At 49.8% G+C, this 15,556-nt stretch overlaps 1 non-coding gene across 1 annotated transcript; it reads left to right on the forward strand.

Annotated features, from left to right (window-relative positions):
- The first annotated feature begins 14,491 nt into the window (after window positions 1-14,491).
- Window positions 14,492-14,573, forward strand: trnas-gcu (transfer RNA serine (anticodon GCU)). Its single transcript has one exon. It is a non-coding gene; the product is annotated as a tRNA-Ser (tRNA).
- Window positions 14,574-15,556: the final 983 nt, after the last annotated feature.

Here is a 15,556-nt window from a genome sequence, read left to right on the forward strand (position 1 = left end):
ACCGAATGAGTCCGTTGTAGCATCAACGGACACTAGACGGATGGCCCACATTAAATTGCGAAGGATTTTGGGCTGCTACTTAGGATGTGGGCGTGGCACGCCACCAAACTTTTACCTTAACCTTAACTTTTACCTTATCTGGCCCTGCCTGGTGTCTGGCCTTGCCTTGAAGCAATGTACATCAAAGTCAATACACAGTTTGACTGACAGACTGATGATGTCAGTTGATGGACTGTGATGTGTGTAAAGCACATGTGGTGGGCGTGGCCACGGCGAATGGTCAGCCTTCGCCATTGACCATCGAAGGCTCATATTTTGCCCGCAGAAGGTCACAGGCTGCTGAAATCTTACACGTAAGGTCAGAATCCAGGCCTGAGCGCCCTGGTGGTGCTCCCATGTGACACCAATCTAAATTGACACACTAGCGCCACCTAGAAGTTTCAATTCATTATCCCTCGCCACCCGTGGCACGTATCACTATGATTTTCAGTGGAGACGTCTATCATGACAGGACGCACCTAACGCTCCAGAACCCATGTTCAAAACACAGCGCCACCAACTGGTGGAAATGTATATCTGCCGTAACTTCCTTATACATGGTCGGATCGTCTCCAATTTTTTTTGGGTGGGTTCGGTCACCCTCCAGTCTGTGACTGTGTGTGTATATAGACTCTATAGCGCCACCAACTGGTGGAAATGTATATCTGCCGTAACTTCCTGATTCATGGTCAGATTGTCTTGAAATTTTTTTTGGTGTGTTGGGTCAATCTCTGGTCTGTTATACTGTGTGTACATAGACTTTATAGCGCCACCAACTGATGGAAATGTATATCACCTGTAACTTCCTTCCACATGGTCGGATTTTCTCCAAATTTTTTTGGGTGTGTTCGGTCACCCTCCAGTCTGTGACTGTGTGTGTATATAGATTCTATAGCGCCACCAACTGGTGGAAATGTATATCTGCTGTAACTTCCTGATTCATGGTCAGATTGTCTTGAAATTTTTTTTGGTGTGTTGGGTCAATCTCTGGTCTGTTATACTGTGTGTACATAGACTCTATAGCGCCACCAACTGGTGAAAATGTATATAGCCGTCACTTCCTTCCACATGGTCGGATCGGCCCCAAATTTTTTCTGGTGGTCTGGGGTACCCTCTGGTCTATGACTGTGTGTGTACATACACTATAGCGCCACCAACTGGTGGAAATGTATATCTGCCGCAACTTCCTTCCACATGGTCGGATCAGTCCCAAATATTTTCTGGTGGTTTGGGGTACCCTCTGGTCTATGACTGTGTGTGTACATAGACTGTATAGCGCCACCAACTGGTGAAAATGTATATCTGCCGTAACTTCCTTATGCATGGTCGGATCGTCTCCACAGTTTTTTTGCTGGGTTGGGTCACCCTCCACTCTGTGACCGGGTGTGTATATAGACTCTATAGCGCCACCAACTGGTGAAAATGTATATCTGCCCTAACTTCCTCCCACATGGTCGGATCTGCCCGAATTTTTTTCCGGTGGTTCGAGGTACCCTCTGGTCTATGACAGTGTGTGTACATACGCTATAGCGCCACCAACTGGTGGAAATGTATATATGCCGTAACTTCCTTCCGCACGGTCGGATCGGCACCTAATTTTTTCTGGTGGTTCGGGGTACCCTCCGGTCCGTTACCGTGTGGGCGCATGGACTGTATAGCGCCACCCACAGGCGGAAATGTATATCCGCCGCAAGTACCTACCGCACGGTCCGATCGTCGGGAATTTTTTTATGGCTGTTCGGGGCGTCGGACGGGACGTGACCGCGCACCCGCCTCGCCGCCGGCGTCGCCCCCTCCTGGCGGAAAATTGCAAGTGCCGTAACTCCCTTACCGCTTATCCCATCGCCGCGGTTTTTCGTACGGCGCGTCCGCGCGCCCGTCCGGACACGCGCGCGCCCCCGACCCGCCCGTACCCCCGACCCGCGCGTACCCCCGACCGCGTCGGGGTGCTCGAGCCCGCTCATCACTGCTTGCAGTTTTAATTATTATTATTATTATTCTGACAAAATGACGGCCTTTTTGAGGGCCTGAACATGCCCGAAAACTCACCAAATTTGGCGAGCGCATCAGGTCTGGCGAAAAATTTGATATTTTATGGGTTTCAAATATAATGTTCCAAAATTGCCTCTCTAGCGCCACCTTGAATTTTAAAAAAAATTAGCCCCCGCCACCACTTTCACCGATCGTCACGAAACTTGGTGGAGACGTCTATCGTCACAGGACGGACCAAAAAGTCTCAAGAACCCATATTGGAAAACGAACAGGAAGTCGGCCATTTTGGATGGCGCCGGCCTTTTTCGGGCCATAAGTTGGGGTCGTATCTCGACGAACTCCTCCTAGGGGGTTTGACCGAATGAGTCCGTTGTTGCATCAACGGACACTCGACGGATGGCCGACGTTAAATTGCGAAGGATTTTGGGATATTCGGTACGATGTGGGCGTGGCACGCCCCCAAATTTTGCCCTTTTTCATCTGTCCGGGCCTTGCATGCTGAGCGTAACTGTAGACGTGAATAACTTGGCTACACGTGGTCAGATCTTCATCATACTTGGTACATGTGATCATGGTCCCGCCCCGAAGGTCCCCGTAGGTCACTTCCTGATTTCGTCGCAGCGCCACCTATTGGCGACAGGCTAAAGGCGTGTCATCTACATGAGGCCTTTTCTGGCAGGAGATTCATCAGATGAACACCGAGGTCACAAGGTCACTGCCTGACAGCCTGGTGAAGCCTGTTGATGGACCATGATGCAGGAAAAGCGCACGTGGTGGGCGTGGCCTGGCGGCGAATGCTCAGGCCTCGCCGTTTACAAAGAAAGGGTCATCATTTGCCCGCAGAAGGTCACATGTGCTTGAAAACTCATAAGGGGGGGCAGATTCCAGGCCTGAGGGCCCTGGTGGGGCCCCCATTTGCAACCAAGCCAAATTGACTCACTAGCGCCACCTACAAGTTTTAAAATAATTATCCCTCGCCTCCCGTTGCACATATGGGCATGATTTTCGGAGGAGACATCACTCGTGACAGGACGCACAAAAAAGTCTCAAGAACCCATGTTCTAAAACCAACAGGAAGTCCGCCATTTTAGGTGGCGGCGGCCATTTGGGGGAGGATGTAGGGGTCGTATCTCGACGAACTCCTCCTAGGGGGTTTGACCGAATGAGTCCGTTGTAGCATCAACGAACACTAGACGGATGGCCCACGTTAAATTGCGAAGGATTTTGGGCTGCTACTTAGGATGTGGGCGTGGCACGCTACCAAACTTTTACTTTAACCTTAACTTTTACCTTATCTGGCCCTGCCTGGTGTCTGGCCTTGCCTTGAAGCAATGTACATCAAAGTCAATACACAGTTTGACTGACAGACTGATGATGTCAGTTGATGGACTGTGATGTGTGTAAAGCACATTTGGTGGGCGTGGCCACGGCGAATGGTCAGCCTTTGCCATTGACCATCGAAGGCTCATATTTTGCCTGCAGAAGGTCACAGGCTGCTGAAATCTTACACGTAAGGTCAGAATCCAGGCCTGAGCGCCCTGGTGGCGCTCCCATGTGACACCAATCTAAATTGACACACTAGCGCCACCTAGAAGTTTCAATTCATTGTCCCTCGCCACCCGTGGCACGTATCACTATGATTTTCGGTGGAGACGTCTATCATGACAGGACGCACCTAACGCTCCAGAACCCATGTTCAACACACAGCGCCACCAACTGGTGGAAATGTATATCTGCCGTAACTTCCTTCCACATGGTCGGATCTGCCCCAATTTTTTTCTGGTGGTTAAGGGTACCCTGCGGTCTATGACTGTGTGTGTACATAGACTCGATAGCGCCACCAACTGGTGAAAATGTATATCTGCCGTAACTTCATCCCACTTGGTCCGATCTGCCCTAATTTTTTTCTGGTGGTTTGGGGTACCCTCTGCTCTATGACAGTGTGTGTGCATACACTATAGCGCCACCAACTGGTGGATTGGTATATCAGCTGTAACTTCCTTCCACATGGTCGCATCGGCCCCAAATTTTTTCTGGTGGTTTGGGGTACCCTCTGGTCTATGACTGTGTGTGTACATAGACTGTATAGCGCCACCAACTGGGGGAAATGTATATCTGCCTTAACTTCCTCCCACATGGTCGGATCTGCCCGAATTTTTTTCTGGTGGTTCGGGGTACCCTCTGGTCTATGACAGTGTGTGTACATACGCTATAGCGCCTCCAACTGGTGGAAATGTATAACAGCTGTAACTTCCTTCCACATGGTCGGATCAGTCCCAAATTTTTTCTGGTGGTTCGGGGTACCCTCTGGTCTATGACTGTGTGTGTACATAGACTCTATAGCGCCACCAACTGGTGAAAATGTATATCTGCCGTAACTTCCTCCCACATGGTCGGATCTGCCCGAATTTTTTTCTGGTGGTTCGGGGTACCCTCTGGTCTATGACAGTGTGTGTACATACGCTATAGCGCCACCAACTGGTGGAAATGTATATCAGCCGTAACTTCCTTCTGCACGGTTGGATCGGCACCTAATTTTTTCTGGTGGTTCGGGGTACCCTCCGGTCCGTTACCATGTGGGCGCATAGACTGTATAGCGCCACCCACAGGCGGAAACATATATCCGCCGCAAGTACCTACCGCACGGTCCGATCGTCGCGAATTTTTTTATGGCGGTTCGGGGCGCCGGACGGGACGTGACCACGCACCCGCCTCGCCGCCGGCGTCGCCCCCTCCTGGCGGAAAATTGCAAGTGCCGTAACTCCCTTACCGCTTATCCCATCGCCGCGGTTTTTCGTACGGCGCTTCCGCGCGCCCGTCCGGACACGCGCGCGCCCCCGACCCGCGCGTACCCCCGACCGTGTCGGGGTGCTCGAGCCCGCTCATCACTGCTTGCAGTTTTAATTAGGGCTCGAGAACTGACCAGTGCGAAAGCCCTATTGTAATCGTAATGTTTATTATTATTATTATTATTAGGGCTCGAGCACTGACCAGTGCGAAAGCCCTATTGTAATCGTAATGTTTATTATTATTATTATTATTATTCTCCCGAAATGATCGCCTTTTTGGGGGCCTTAACATGCCCCAAAACTCACCAATTTTTGCAGGCGCGTCAGGTCTGGCGAAAAATTTGATATTTTAGGGGTCCCAAATATCATGTTCCAAATTTGGCTCTCTAGCGCCACCTTTTAATTTGGAAAAAATTGGCCCCCGCCACCAGTTTAACCTATCGTCACGAAACTTGGCGGAGACGTCTATTGTGACAGGACGGACCAAAAAGTCTCAAGAAGCCATATTGTAAAACGAACAGGAAGTTGGCCATTTTGGATGGCGGCGGCCTTTTTCGGGCCAGAAGTTGGGGTCGTATCTCGACGAACTCCTCCTAGGGGGTTTGACCGAATGAGTCCGTTGTTGCATCAACGGACACTAGACGGATGGCCGACGTTAAATTGCGAAGGATTTTGGGATATTCCGTACGATGTGGGCGTGGCACGCCCCCAAATTTTGCCCTTTTTCATCTGTCCGGGCCTTGCACGCTGAGCGTAACTGTAGACGTGAATAACTTGGCTCCACGTGGTCAGATCTTCATCATACTTGGTACATGTGATCATGGCCCCGCCCCGAAGGTCCCCGTAGGTCACTTCCTGATTTTGACGCAGCGCCACCTATTGGCGACAGGCTAAAGGCGTGTCATCTACATGAGGCCTTTTCTGGCAGGAGATTCATCAGATGAACACCGAGGTCACAAGGTCACTGCCTGACAGCCTGGTGAAGCCTGTTGATGGACCATGATGCAGGAAAAGCGCACGTGGTGGGCGTGGCCTGGCGGCGAATGCTCAGGCCTCGCCGTTTACAAAGAAAGGGTCATCATTCGCCCGCAGAAGGTCGCATGTGCTTGAAAACTCATAAGGGGGGGCAGATTCCAGGCCCGAGGGCCCTGGTGGGGCCCCCATTTGAAACCAAGCCAAATTGACTCACTAGCGCCACCTACAAGTTTTAAAATAATTATCCCTCGCCTCCCGTTGCACGTATGGGCATGATTTTCGGAGGAGACATCACTCGTGACAGGACGCACAAAAAAGTCTCAAGAACCCATGTTCAAAAACCAACAGGAAGTCGGCCATTTTAGGTGGCGGCGGCCATTTGGGGGAGGATGTAGGGGTCGTATCTCGACGAACTCCTCCTAGGGGGTTTGACCGAATGAGTCCGTTGTAGCATCAACAGACACTAGACGGATGGCCCACGTTAAATTGCGAAGGATTTTGGGCTGCTACTTAGGATGTGGGCGCGGCACGCCACCAAACTTTTACTTTAACCTTAACTTTTACCTTATCTGGCCCTGCCTGGTGTCTGGCCTTGCCTTGAAGCAATGTACATCAAAGTCAATACACAGTTTGACTGACAGACTGATGATGTCAGTTGATGGACTGTGATGTGTGTAAAGCACATGTGGTGGGCGTGGCCACGGCGAATGGTCAGCCTTCGCCATTGACCATCGAAGGCTGATATTTTGCCCGCAGAAGGTCACAGGCTGCTGAAATCTTACACGTAAGGTCAGAATCCAGGCCTGAGCGCCCTGGTGGTGCTCCCATGTGACACCAATCTAAATTGACACACTAGCGCCACCTAGAAGTTTCAATTCATTATCCCTCGCCACCCATTGCACGTATCACTATGATTTTCGGTAGAGACGTCTATCATGACAGGACGCACCTAACGCTCCAGAACCCATGTTCAAAACACAGCGCCACCAACTGGTGGAAATGTATGTCTGCCGTAACTTCCTTATACATGGTCGGATCGTCTCCAATTTTTTTTGGGTGGGTTCGGTCACCCTCCGGTCTGTGACTGTGTGTGTATATAGACTACATAGCGCCACCAACTGGTGGAAATGTATATCTGCCGTAACTTCCTGATTCATGGTCAGATTGTCTTGAAATTTTTTTGGGTGTGTTGGGTCAATCTCTGGTCTGTTATACTGTGTGTACATAGACTGTATAGCGCCACCAACTGGTGGAAATGTATATCACCTGTAACTTCCTTCCACATGGTCGGATCGTCTCCAAATTTTTTTGGGTGGGTTCGGTCACCCTCCAGTCTGTGACTGTGTGTGTATATAGATTCTATAGCGCCACCAACTGGTGGAAATGTATATCTGCTGTAACTTCCTGATTCATGGTCAGATTGTCTTGAATTTTGTTTTGGTGTTTTGGGTCAATCTCTGGTCTGTTATACTGTGTGTACATAGACTGTATAGCGCCACCAACTGGTGGAAATGTGTATCACCTGTAACTTCCTTCCACATGGTCGGATCGGCCCCAAATTTTTTCTGGTGGTCTGGGGTACCCTCTGGTCTATGACAGTGTGTGTACATACACTATAGCACCACCAACTGGTGGAAATGTATATCTGCCGCAACTTCCTTCCACATGGTCGGATCAGTCCCAAATTTTTTTTGGTGGTTTGGGGTACCCTCTGGTCTATGACTGTGTGTGTACATAGACTGTATAGCGCCACCAACTGGTGAAAATGTATATCTGCCGTAACTTCCTTATGCATGGTCGGATCGTCTCCACATTTTTTTTGCTGGGTTGGGTCACCCTCCACTCTGTGACCGGGTGTGTATATAGACTCTATAGCGCCACCAACTGGTGAAAATGTATATCTGCCCTAACTTCCTCCCACGTGGTCGGATCGGTCCCAAATTTTTTCTGGTGGTTCGGGGTACCCTCTGGTGTATGACTGTGTGTATACATAGACTCTATAGCGCCACCAACTGGTGGATATGTATATCAGCTGTAACTTCCTTCCACATGGTCGGATCGTCTCTAAATTTTTTTTGATCGGTCGGGTCACCCTCCACTCTTTGAATCTGTGTGTCCATAGACTCTATAGCGCCACCAACTGGTGGAAATGTATATCTGCCGTAACTTCCTCCCAAATGGTCGGATCTGCCCGAATTTTTTTCTGGTGGTTCGGGGTACCCTCTGGTCTATGACAGTGTGTGTACATACGCTATCGCGCCACCAACTGGTGGAAATGTATATCAGCCGTAACTTCCTTCCGCACGGTCGGATCGGCACCTAATTTTTTCTGGTGGTTCGGGGTACCCTCCGGTCCGTTACCGTGTGGGCGCATAGACTATATAGCGCCACCCACAGGCGGAAACGTATATCCGCCGCAAGTACCTACCGCACGGTCCGATCGTCGCAAATTTTTTTATGGCGGTTCGGGGCGCCGGACGGGACGTGACCACGCACCAGCCTCGCCGCCGGCGTCGCCCCCTCCTGGCAGAAAATTGCAAGTGCCGTAACTCCCTTACCGCTTATCCCATCGCCGCGGTTTTTCGTACGGCGCGTCCGCGCGCCCGTCCGAACACGCGCGCGCCCCCGACCCGCGCGTACCCCCGACCGCGTCGGGGTGCTCGAGCCCGCTCATCACTGCTTGCAGTTTTAATTATTATTATTATTATTATTCTGCCAACCGTCGGCCTTTTTGAGGGCCTCAACATGCCCGAAAACTCACCAAATTTGGCGAGCGCATCAGGTCTGGCGAAAAATTTGATATTTTATGGGTTTCAAATATAATGTTCCAAAATTGCCTCTCTAGCGCCACCTTGAATTTTTAAAAAAATTAGCCCCCGCCACCACTTTCACCGATCGTCACGAAACTTGGTGGAGACGTCTATCGTGACAGGACGGACCAAAAAGTCTCAAGAACCCATATTGGAAAACGAACAGGAAGTCGGCCATTTTGGATGGCGCCGGCCTTTTTCGGGCCAGAAGTTGGGGTCGTATCTCGACGAACTCCTCCTAGGGGGTTTGACCGAATGAGTCTGTTGTTCCATCAACGGACACTAGACGGCTGGCCGACGTTAAATTGCGAAGGATTTTGGGATATTCCATACGATGTGGGCGTGGCACGCCCCCAAATTTTGCCCTTTTTCATCTGCCCGGGCCTTGCACGCTGAGCGTAACTGTAGACGTGAATAACTTGCCTCCACGTGGTCAGATCTTCATCATACTTGGTACATGTGATCATGGCCCCGCCCCGAAGGTCCCCGTAGGTCACTTCCTGATTTCGTCGCAGCGCCACCTATTGGCGACAGGCTAAAGGCGTGTCATCTACATGAGGCCTTTTCTGGCAGGAGATTCATCAGATGAACACCGAGGTCACAAGGTCACTGCCTGACAGCCTGGTGAAGCCTGTTGATGGACCATGATGCAGGAAAAGCGCACGTGGTGGGCGTGGCCTGGCGGCGAATGCTCAGGCCTCGCCGTTTACACAGAAAGGGTCATCATTCGCCCGCAGAAGGTCGCATGTGCTTGAAAACTCATAAGGGGGGGCAGATTCCAGGCCTGAGGGCCCTGGTGGGGCCCCCATTTGAAACCAAGCCAAATTGACTCACTAGCGCCACCTACAAGTTTTAAAATAATTATCCCTCGCCTCCCGTTGCACGTATGGGCATGATTTTCGGAGGAGACATCACTCGTGACAGGACGCACAAAAAAAGTCTCAAGAACCCATGTTCAAAAACCAACAGGAAGTCGGCCATTTTAGGTGGCGGCGGCCATTTGGGGAGGATGTAGGGGTCGTATCTCGACGAACTCCTCCTAGAGGGTTTGACCGAATGAGTCCGTTGTAGCATCAACGGACACTAGACGGATGGCCCACGTTAAATTGCGAAGGATTTTGGGCTGCTACTTAGGATGTGGGCGTGGCACGCCACCAAACTTTTACTTTAACCTTAACTTTTACCTTATCTGGCCCTGCCTGGTGTCTGGCCTTGCCTTGAAGCAATGTACATCAAAGTCAATACACAGTTTGACTGTCAGTCGATGGACTGTGATGTGTGTAAAGCACATGTGGTGGGCGTGGCCACGGCGAATGGTCAGCCTTCGCCATTGACCATCGAAGGCTCATATTTTGCCCGCAGAAGGTCACAGGCTGCTAAAATCTTACACGTAAGGTCAGAATCCAGGCCTGAGCGCCCTGGTGGTGCTCCCATGTGACACCAATCTAAATTGACACACTAGCGCCACCTAGAAGTTTCAATTCATTATCCCTCGCCACCCGTGGCACGTATCACTATGATTTTCGGTGGAGCCGTCTATCATGACAGGAAGCACCTAACGCTACAGAACCCATGTTCAAAACACAGCGCCACCAACTGGTGGAAATGTATATCACCTGTAACTTCCTTCCACATGGTCGGATCGTCTCCAAATTTCTTTGGGTGGGTTCGGTCACCCTCCAGTCTGTGACTGTGTGTGTACATAGACTCTATAGCGCCACAACTGGTGGAAATGTATATCAGCTGTAACTTCCTTCCACATGGTCGGATCTGCCCCAAATTTTTTCTGGTGGTTTGGGATACCCTCCGGTCTATGACTGGGTGTGTACATAGACTCTATAGCGCCACCAACTGGTGAAAATGTATATCTGCCGTAACTTCCTCCCACTTGGTCCGATCTGCCCAAATTTTTTTCTGGTGGTTTGGGGTACCCTCTGGTCTATGACTGTGTGTGTACATACACTATAGCGCCACCAACTGGTGGAAATGTATATCAGCTGTAACTTCCTTCCACATGGTCGCATCAGCCCCAAATTTTTTCTGGTGTTTCGGGGTACCCTCTGGTCTATGACTTTGTGTATACATATACTCTATAGCGCCACCAACTGGTGAAAATGTATATAGCCATAACTTCCTTCCACATGGTCGCATCGTCTCTAAATTTTTTTTGGTGGTTCAGGGTACCCTCTGGTCTATAACTGTGTGTATACATAGACTCTCTAGCGCCACCAACTGGTGGAAATGTATATAGCCGTAACTTCCTTCCACATGGTCGGATCGTCTCAAAATTTTTTTTTGGTCGGTCGGGTCACCCTCCACTCTTTGAATCTGCGTGTTCATAGACTCTATAGCGCCACCAACTGGTGAAAATGTATATCTGCCGTAACTTCCTCCCACATGGTCGGATCTGCCCGAATATTTTTCTGGCGGTTCGGGGTACCCTCTGGTCTATGACAGTGTGTGTACATACCCTATAGCGCCACCAACTGGTGGAAATGTATATCAGCCGTAACTTTCTTCCGCACGGTCGGATCGGCACCTAATTTTTTCTGGTGGTTCGGGGTACCCTCCGGTCCATTACCGTGTGGGCGCATAGACTGGATAGCGCCACCCACAGGCGGAAACGTATATCCGCCGCAAGTACCTACCGCACGGTCCGATCGTCGCAAATTTTTTTATGGCGGTTCGGGGCGCCGGACGGGACGTGACCGTGCACCCGCCTCGCCGCCGGCGTCGCCCCCTCCTGGCAGAAAATTGCAAGTGCCGTAACTCCCTTACCGCTTATCCCATCGCCGCGGTTTTTCGTACGGCGCGTCCGCGCGCCCGTCCGGACACGCGCGCGCCCCTGACCCACGCGTACCCCCGACCCACGCGTACCCCCGACCGCGTCGGGGTGCTCGAGCCCGCTCATCACTGCTTGCAGTTTTAATTATTATTATTATTATTCTGCCAACCGTCGGCCTTTTTGGGGGCCTCAACATGCCCGAAAACTCACCAAATTTGCTGAGTGCATCAGGTCTGGCGAAAAATTTTATATTTTATGGGTTTCAAATATAATGTTCCAAAATTGGCTCTCTAGCGCCACCTTGAATTTTAAAAAAAATTAGCCCCCGCCACCAGTTTCACCGATCGTCACGAAACTTGGTGGAGACGTCTATCATGACAGGACGGACCAAAAAGGCTCAAGAACCCATATTGGAAAACGAACAGGAAGTCGGCCATTTTGGATGGCGGCGGCCTTTTTCGGCCCAGAAGTTGGGGTCGTATCTTGACGAACTCCTCCTAGGGGGTTTGACCGAATGAGTCAGTTGTAGCATCAACGGACACTAGACGGATGGCCGACGTTAAATTGCGAAGGATTTTGGGATATTCCATACGATGTGGGCGTGGCACGCCCCCAAATTTTGCCCTTTTTCATCTGCCCGGGCCTTGCACGCTGAGCGTAACTGTAGACGTGAATAACTTGGCTCCACGTGGTCAGATCTTCATCATACTTGGTACATGTGATCATGGCCCCGTCCCGAACGTCCCCTTAGGTCACTTCCTGATTTCGTCGCAGCGCCACCTATTGGCGACAGGCTAAAGGCGTGTCATCTACATGAGGCCTTTTCTGGCAGGAGATTCATCAGATGAACACCGAGGTCACAAGGTCACTGCCTGACAGCCTGGTGAAGCCTGTTGATGGACCATGATGCAGGAAAAGCGCACGTGGTGGGCGTGGCCTGGCGGCGAATGCTCAGGCCTCGCCGTTTACAAAGAAAGGGTCATCATTCGCCCGCAGAAGGTCGCATGTGCTTGAAAACTCATAAGGGGGGGCAGATTCCAGGCCTGAGGGCCCTGGTGGGGCCCCCATTTGAAACCAAGCCAAATTGACTCACTAGCGCCACCTACAAGTTTTAAAATAATTATCCCTCGCCTCCCGTTGCACGTATGAGCATGATTTTCGGAGGAGACATCACTCGTGACAGGACGCACAAAAAAGTCTCAAGAACCCATGTTCAAAAACCAACAGGAAGTCGGCCATTTTAGGTGGCGGCGGCCATTTGGGGGAGGATGTAGGGGTCGTATCTCGACGAACTCCTCCTAGGCGGTTTGACCGAATGAGTCCGTTGTAGCATCAACGGACACTAGACGGATGGCCCACGTTAAATTGCGAAGGATTTTGGGCTGCTACTTAGGATGTGGGCGTGGCACGCCACCAAACTTTTACTTTAACCTTAACTTTTACCTTATCTGGCCCTGCCTGGTGTCTGGCCTTGCCTTGAAGCAATGTACATCAAAGTCAATACACAGTTTGACTGACAGACTGATGATGTCAGTTGATGGACTGTGATGTGTGTAAAGCACATGTGGTGGGCGTGGCCACGGCGAATGGTCAGCCTTCGCCATTGACCATCGAAGGCTCATATTTTGCCCGCAGAAGGTCACAGGCTGCTGAAATCTTACACGTAAGGTCAGAATCCAGGCCTGAGCGCGCTGGTGGTGCTCCCATGTGACACCAATCTAAATTGACACACTAGCGCCACCTAGAAATTTCAATTCATTATCCCTCGCCACCCGTTGCACGTATCACTATGATTTTCGGTGGAGAAGTGTATCATGACAGGACGCACCTAACGCTCCAGAACCCATGTTCAAAACACAGCGCCACCAACTGGTGGAAATGTATATCTGCTGTAACTTCCTCACGCATGTTCGGATCGTCTCCTAATTTTTTTGGGTGGGTTCGGTCAACCTCCAGTCTGTGACTGTGTGTGTATATGGACTCTATAGCGCCACCAACTGGTGGAAATGTATATCTGCCGTAACTTCCTTCCACATGGTCGCATCGGCCCCAAATTTTTTTCTGGTGGTTTGGGGTACCCTCTGGTCTATGACTGTGTGTGTACATAGACTGTATAGCGCCACCAACTGGTGGAAATGTATATCTGCCGTAACTTTCTCCCACATGGTCGGATCTGCCCGAATTTTTTTCTGGTGGTTCGGGGTACCCTCTGGTCTATGACAGTGTGTGTACATACACTATAGCGCCTCCAACTGGTGGAAATGTATATCAGCTGTAACTTCCTTCCACATGGTCGGATCGTCTTCAAATTATTTTGGGTGGGTTCGGTCACCCTCCAGTCTGTGACTGTGTGTGTATATAGACTCTATAGCGCCACAACTGGTGGAAATGTATATCAGCTGTAACTTCCTTCCACATGGTCGGATCTGCCCCAAATTTTTTCTGGTGGTTTGGGATACCCTCTGGTCTATGACTGGGTGTGTACATAGACTCTATAGCGCCACCAACTGGTGAAAATGTATATCTGCCGTAACTTCCTCCCACTTGGTCCGATCTGCCCAAATTTTTTTCTGGTGGTTTGGGGTACCCTCTGGTCTATGACAGTGTGTGTACATACACTATAGCGCCACCAACTGGTGGAAATGTATATAGCCGTAACTTCCTTCCACATGGTCAGATCGTCTCTAAAAAATTTTTGGTCGGTCGGGTCACCCTCCACTCTTTGAATCTGCGTGTCCATAGACTCTATAGCGCCACCAACTGGTGGAAATGTATATCTGCCGTAACTTCCTCCCACATGGTCGGATCTGCCCGAATTTTTTTCCGGTGGTTCGGGGTACCCTCTGGTCTATGACATGCAATGAATCAAAGTATAAGGTACGATTTCGGAGATCAAGAACGCTTTTGTTGGCAAAAAAGCCATAACATATCATTTTGACAATACGGATATCAAACCCGCTATTTCTTGCATGTAAAGCAAGAAACTCTGGCCTTTGAGTTAAATCCCCTCGCTGCACAGGAAGGCTGCCACAATTTCTGCAACACCAAAACACTAACTAAGATGTGTCATTTTGAGTCAACAAGACCATGTCCACAAAGGAGATGAGGTGACCGAGAGGTTAAGGTGATGGACTGCTAGTCCATTGTGTTCTGCACGCATGGGTTCGAATCCCATCCTCATCGGACTATACTAATGCACCAGTTTTGACACCACCTGTGTTTTTAGGAAACATCATTAGAATGCAGTTAATCCAAGCATCCGGTACGATTGAGAATGCTTTTTTGGCAAGAAAAAGGCATACTATACCAAATGGAGAATGCAGGCATCGATTCCACTTCATCTCACATGCGAAGTGAGCCCTCTACCATTTGTGGTCCTACAAGAATGGGATTTGTTTTTGTGTACTTCGAATGAAATGTTTTCCGCATGTTGCAGAATTTTCCACAGGAAAAAAATCTTTAAGACGTATCACCAAAAGAGCTGAACCACCCAATGTGGGGCTCGAACCCACGACCCAGAGATTAAGAGTCTCATGCTCTCCCGACTGAGCTAACCGGGCCTTTTTCTGCCAAGATATCACTTTTTAATTTTTTTTAAATTGATGTGGTCTTCTTGATGTTTGATCAATTCCACACCCAACCTAGTTTCTCAGGGAACAAAGGAGCAAGAGGTTCAGTCATAGCTGAGAACTTTGGAAGTGTAGTCATGTTAACCCTCCTGTTATGTTCATTTGTCAGGAACAGCCATGATGTTCCCGGGTCAGTTTGCATGTTTATTTATCTAAAAGATGTCCAAAACCAAAAAAATCCCCACAAGCATTGTTAGTTATTCACTACTAACTCCATTACTAACTATTCTATCAATGTTTAGAGCAATGGTGTACCTTACCTCTCACAGGTAGTGGTTTAATTAATTTTAATTAATTAATTAATTGAATGAATCAGAGGCATCATGACCAGTCTGCATCAAAACATTAACTGAAATCCTGTGGCAGGTTTCTGGCATTGATTCTTAATTCAGTTGCCATCCCTGATAGATGGTAATGGTAATGGTAATCATGCCCATGTGGCAGGCGAGTCTCTTTGCTTGTCTGACGTCTGTGTCGCATCCTGATTGGCTGGCAGCAAATGTCAACAACACGCGCGCGGCCCCCGCTTGGCAAGTG

Source organism: Doryrhamphus excisus, chromosome 2 (assembly GCF_030265055.1).
Source record: "Doryrhamphus excisus isolate RoL2022-K1 chromosome 2, RoL_Dexc_1.0, whole genome shotgun sequence".
Lineage (NCBI taxonomy): Eukaryota > Metazoa > Chordata > Actinopteri > Syngnathiformes > Syngnathidae > Doryrhamphus > Doryrhamphus excisus.